Source organism: Pygoscelis adeliae, unplaced genomic scaffold (assembly GCF_000699105.1).
Source record: "Pygoscelis adeliae isolate BGI_AS28 unplaced genomic scaffold, ASM69910v1 Scaffold22, whole genome shotgun sequence".
NCBI lineage: Eukaryota > Metazoa > Chordata > Aves > Sphenisciformes > Spheniscidae > Pygoscelis > Pygoscelis adeliae.
The window spans coordinates 266,218-272,638 of record NW_008824350.1 but is presented as its reverse complement, the minus strand read 5'-3'; positions in this window follow the sequence as shown (position 1 = coordinate 272,638).

Sequence of the window (6,421 nt, the reverse complement as noted above, 5' to 3'; positions counted from 1 at the left end):
CGGAGTCTAACAAGAGTAGGCACTGTTCCGGAGTAATGGAAAGGCTCTGCTGGCATGAATTTGAGGTGAACGCTTAACGAGCATTAAAGCTGTGAGTGAATTATGTAGCTCATTCTATTGAGTGCTGGTTCATCATTACCCCGTTCCCCGTTAGCTTGACACAAGTTACAGAAAAACAGATATTAAAAAAATCTGAGGATTGCAAAACCTTTTATTGTGGCTCTTTTTTCAAATCCCCTCTTCCTGTAAAGCCAGGTGTCTTACTTGTTTTGAATACAAGGGTCAAAGCTGACTTCAAGGAAGGTCTGGTTATTACTTGTCTGTCCATAAACGTTGCAGGTAGAGTCTTACCTGAGACCTTTTGGGATCGAAGCTGAGACTCTCCGCTTCCCAGCAATACAAAATTTCAGATCCTACCAGCAGTGGAGGGGGAAGACTTACGCTTAAGCAACATATATGTGCAGAAAGCCTGTCATTCATACACTAACGAATCTTACTCTTACAGGCCCTTTCAGCGGCGTAATTTGGAGGGAAAATACCACACCGTGAGAAAGAAGGAGGCATGTATCCTTCAGAAGTTAATTATGTTTAGTGTTATCTCTTGAAAACTACTCAGGTACCAATTAGAGTCAAAGACACTCAACAGTCTGCAGGCTGGGACTGACCTGTGTAGGCTAACTCCACGAATCATGCTTCTTTCATTCTACAAAAGCTTCATCTGTACAGTGAACTGTACGGTGCCTTGACGGCATGCAGGACCAGAGCCCACCAATTAAGACCACTGATTAGGGAAGGAAAAAAAAAGTAAATAGGTAATGCAAATTAATTCTGGAGTGTAAAGGCGGACTCCTTAAGACGGTTGCAGCAGTGTAACATGAAATCCCTGCTCAATGGGTTGATGTCTCTGGCTGCCTATGGATCTAGTGCTGCCAGTACTGAGAGATGGCATTACAGTAAAAACATGATGTGTCTCTCTGCCCACACTTAACTAAAAGATCAGAACAGAATTAGGTCCATTTCCATGTAAGTACAAGGAAATCCCCTTCCAGTTGCTTTATGAAATACCAAATGAATACGGTATCATATTTGAGCTTAGTCACCAGGCAAAGAGTAGACACTATATAGGAAAATCAAGACACAAAATTTTCCGGTAAAGAGTCATACATTTTTTGAAAGAGGCTCCTCTAACTAATTCTGCTAAGCATTTAAACTGTGATTGCAAATAAAAAGAGACAGCAGGCAAATGTTGCCTATTCCCTCAAGACAACATGGAAAAAAACAATTACTACTGCACTGACCTAGTTGGTCTTATTTTAGATTGAGGTTTATTATTCTGAATAGTAAGTTAATTTACTGAATACAGATTAGAGAAAAAAGACATCAGCCTCAGTCAACAAAAGGATTATTTTACTCCAAATGAAAAGGCTATCTATTTTATGTCCATGACTTTGTAATGACAGGAGATTTAGTAGAGTTATGATTTGGGTATAAAGCTATGATTTGGATATGAATGCTAGTATCTAATGGATGTTGTATGTCTCTGTATGTTGTAATTCTAATGCAATTAGAATTAGGAATAAAGTTTGCATCCATCTCCTATGGTTTGAGTTCAGATGCAGGATTCTTAATTTTTGTGTTGTGTTTCTGAAGGTATTCAAGGGTGGCTTCAGCAACCTGAAAACTGGCCCAAATGCTTTGTTTGACAATCTCAAAGCCTAAACAAAACCATGGACTAGCTAATACCTTGTTTTCCATCTTGTTTTTGTTATTTCCAAACAAAAGCTCATTGCCCTCACAAACGAGGGAGACTTGGTCTTTCCTTGGGCAGAAGGCCTCAAATGGGAGCCGAGGTGCCGCAGGCAGTGCGGAACGCTCTGAGCAAGTGCTGCACCCTGTGCTGGCTGTGGCACTGAAGGGTACTGTGCTGCTGCTTCATTTTTCACACAAAACATAAAAAGGAAGATTGAGGCCACAAACACATATAAAGATTTCAGAAACCCAAAAGGTACGCTGCAGTGTCTTTGCTGAACTCCAGTGGGAGCATTCGCATTGCACTAATCTCACTTCCTCTATTCAAATAAGTTAAATTTTTGCTCCGCACACTTGCAAAACTGTGGCACAATGTTGCCAGTCTGGCAGTGCGGTTCTGGTGTTCCTCTAACAAGAGCTATAAATGCAGCTTTGATTGAGATAATACACAGTATGCAAATGGTAGTCATTACTAAGCCAAAGTTGAACATTATTCGTTAGCTGTATATCTTTTAGTGTAGGCAGAAATGTCCTTTGAAAGTCTTCCTTTGTTTTATTTTTCTTAAAGAGATGCTGATAAATGTATGAATGCTTCATGTTACATGTGAAATTACGCTGTGGTCTGTAATAATAGTCATGTAATCATTGCTATATTTTATTATCAAAACAAACTCAAACTAAATTTAAAAGCCAAGTCTCTGTGTAAAATCTACTGGAAGCTCCCAGATTTTGGCCCAGAATTTCTACTCTCCAGTGTTTTCAGTCTTCTTTTATTTTCCAGGTCATCTGTTCTATGGAGAAAGAAGATACAGCCATCTGGGAGATTAGCATATATATTTTATGAAGCAGAGCAGAGCTCTCTCTTTTACTGACTCAGATGCTAAAGACCCAGATTTGCAGCCTGCCTCCTAGCTAGCACAGCACAGTTCAGAAAGCTTCTGTTGCCAGTGGCTTACCTCTCTCCCCTGCATGGAGAACAAACCTACACTGAAGTGATGTTGGCAAAGCGAGGAAAAAAGTGAACATTATTCGTTTCCTCACTGTTCTAAAGTGAGGAAAAAAACACGGCCTGGCTTTACAGCCATGCAGAGAGGCAATTTATAACGACAGAAGAATCCATTTGTCAGTAAAGCTTACATTGTTTGAGGAGAGATTATCAGCAATTGATCAAACAAATCTGTCTACTGGCATGAGGTACATCTCCAGAGTGGTGTATATGGTTATGTCTGTGGATATAACCACGGAACACAGCTGAGATATATCCTCTGAAAAGTATAAAAGCCAAATGAGAGCGTTAGTGCTGGGTTAATTTAAGATGCAATATAAGTTACCACGGGATGTAAAAGGAGTGAGCTGCACTAAGCAGATGTGCCAGGGAGCATCTCCTTAATCTTTTATACTTTCTTACTGTGCTGATAGAGATGTGCTTTCATCGTAGCTATAGTTGGAAGTACAGTGGTTTTCTAGTACTGCGGTGTAGCTGGACTGTGCTGGTACTTTTTCTTCTTTCCGGACATTCCTCTTCCTTATTTTTTTGTAGCATTCTGGTTTTTTCCCCTCACAGAGCCTAGGAGCCTAGAGTGCCAACATTTTGATATCCAGTGTAGATTTATAACTATGGACTGGCACAGTGGTAACATGTTGTTATAGAGCTGCTAAGTCCAGTGAAGAGCGAGGAAAGGCATCCATTGAAAGAGAGAGTACTAGTTTAGTAGTCTGCACAGACATCTAGAAAAGACAGGGCAAAAGCTGAGATGATCATCCTGAGTTTATATGAATAATGGAATCTAATAAGTAGAGTACTTTCCATAGCTTCTTAAAACAAGGGCTGGGGATAGACTGACCTTTTTTGTTTATCCTCTAATAATTTGTTGGGTTTTTTAACTGTAGATGCAAAAATGAGCCTGAATTAAAATCCTTAGTCCAAAGTTCCCAGTTTGGAGGAAGTCTGAACTACATTCAGAGTATCATCTGCATTTTGCAGATTAAACTCTCCTTTTAAAAAATATTATAACAAAACCTATATCCAAACTTTGGGAAGCACTGAGTGTGTATTCAGATACAGACCTTGAGAACTGGATCTGTTATATCTAGAATCTAATTCCCATTATTCTGATCTGCTGAATAATCATGGGAACATATACAGTCTTATCAGAAAATGCATAAGAAAAAAAACCTCCAGGGTAGCATTTAGGCTATATGTTCACCAGAAAGGCATGCACCATTTCAAAAATCTTTCTGTATCTTGCAAACGCTAAAATGTCATCTTTCACAGACTGCATGCAGACGGTCTTTAATGTTCTTTTCTTCTGCCTTTTGCCAGCTACTGAAATATGAACTCAACATTTACTGACTCTTCTATTTACCTTGATCCTAAGAACAGCCTTCCCAATCTGCCCAAATCTTTTCATTTAGAAACCGATCTCTGACATGGCTGGTAAAAGATGCCAAGGGAAGTTTGTGAGAATGGCGAAATTCCTATCATGGCTCTTCAGTGCATTTCCCTGGAGACTCTCCCAGCTCCGCACGCTGGCTGCTCTGGGCTTCCTGAGCCAGTCACGCCGTCTCTGTAGAAACAAACACATCATCGGTGAAAAAAAAGGGAGGGAAAAAAACCCCAAGATGTCTTTGAGAGGCAAAGCTGACTGTGTACTTCAATATCAAGGCGTTCCACAAGATGGCAGGGTTCTGTCTTGGCAGGTCACTACAGCGGGCGACCTGAGCCTCCACACAAGTCATTTTTCTCCCATCATAGTTTTCACTATAGGTAATATAACTCTGTACTTTAAATCTTTTAGTGATCTATAGCAGTGATCAAAATAAGTGTCAAACAGCTGAAAGACAAGAGACCTCTTTTTTCTTACATCTCACTAAAATTTTTATATTACAACTTTTAAAGCATAATATTCACATAAAGCATAATAATTCCCCACTATGTGAATTAAAGAAATATTTTTTTCCCTAAATAAAATTGGACAGACAAGTATTGCATGCAACTGTGGCTGTTTTAACTAGGGACATTAACATCAGTCCTTCATATTCCATCTCAATCATCTATTATTTGAACTCCAAAAATTATGAATGCAGCTATTTGTTACCCCTCGGCTTCACGATCAAGACAAGGTAACCAAACTCCGGGCTGTTGCTGAAAGGGCCAGGTCTGCTGTCCCTTTCACCTGTCCTGTCCTGCTTCCTTACGTTGTGCTGGCTTTAACAATTAACGACTGTGCGTACAGTCCTAACGCAAGTCAGATCAACCTAAAAAGCTGATTGAAAACTAGCTGCTTTTGCTTGGCGGCTTAGCTTTCAATTAGATAAATGAGCTGAAATGACCCTACAGCCGTGCAGTCACTACTGCTGCAATCAGGAAAGCGGGTCAAGCATGTGACAAGGGGCAGGAAAGTCCCCTTCAGCAACAGAGTAATACTGGATAAGCTTACGCTAACTGCGAAAACACACCCTTAAGTAACAAAAGAATAGTGGAGAGACGCATCCTCAGCTCCACCCTCACTGGCAGGAGGAGATGGAGAAATTCTAAAGCTCATTTCTTAGAGACGTTCAATTTGAAAACTAGTGCTGCAGCATGCCCAAATCTTGCGTACGTCACATTGAAATGTGAGCTCCGACCTCAACTATTTCTATTTTGCTCTTTAATTTATTTGTAAAATGCGGATATTAATATGACAGTTCTTTCTAGGCAAGGTGGGTTTGGTTTCTGTCAGAAATAAAGGCTGTGAAGTTTGTGAAAAAAGAAAGGAACTAGAAAAATTCCAGTTCCCTGCAGGGTTCTCTGCAATACTTGTTACTAAGTTTCAGTTGGATGGAGGTGTTTTCCCGGAAAACAGGCAAGCAAATTCAAGTATTTTACAAACAACAATAAGGATTTTGAACGACCTCTTTAACTCACAGCACACTAGTCTTAAGATCTTCATTGTTCTTTTTAAAGCCAAAACCCTGGTGCTTCCTAAGTGCAGCAGCATAGTGCTTACAGAGGGATAGATAAATAGATAGATGAAGCCCCACTACACAAAATTTAAGAACTATTAGTGGTTACTCTGTATGTAAAACAAAACAAATACCTCCCTAGGGAATGGAGAGTTTTAAAAAATTTCTTCTTGCAGAGAAGAACTGTGTAACTGCAGGTACCTGGGATTCTCATTCAGCATCAGCGGGCTTTGTTAGGATGAAGCATGAATAGAGACCTTCCATTTCCAGTTTTACCACCAAAAATCAAATGGGGATCTTAAAGAAAGCTGGAGCGAAACAGAAAGAAAATTTCCCTTTTATACCAGTAAGTACAAACAGATTCTGTTCACAAGGTCTGGTATCTTCCCAAGCTGTAAAAATGTCGCTTGCAGGGCGAAGGAACTTGTCTTTTCAGAACCAAGAAAGTATACACGGATTACAAGAGTGAGAAATAAATTCTGTTGTTTAATTTTTAATACAGGCATTCAGCAGGGATGCACCCACGTTAGCCTTGCACAAAAATCAGGTAACACCCGTGTTGAAGTACAGGCTGACCGGATGGAATAACTCAAAACAAAGACTGTCCTGGCCCCTGCTTGGATTTGGTTTCTGGCCTAAGCCCCCGTTCCAGGCGGCTACACCAGAGCTATGACGGTCCCTCAGGGTGCAGGCGGGACGGGGGGGGGGGCGGCGGGCAGCGTGCTGC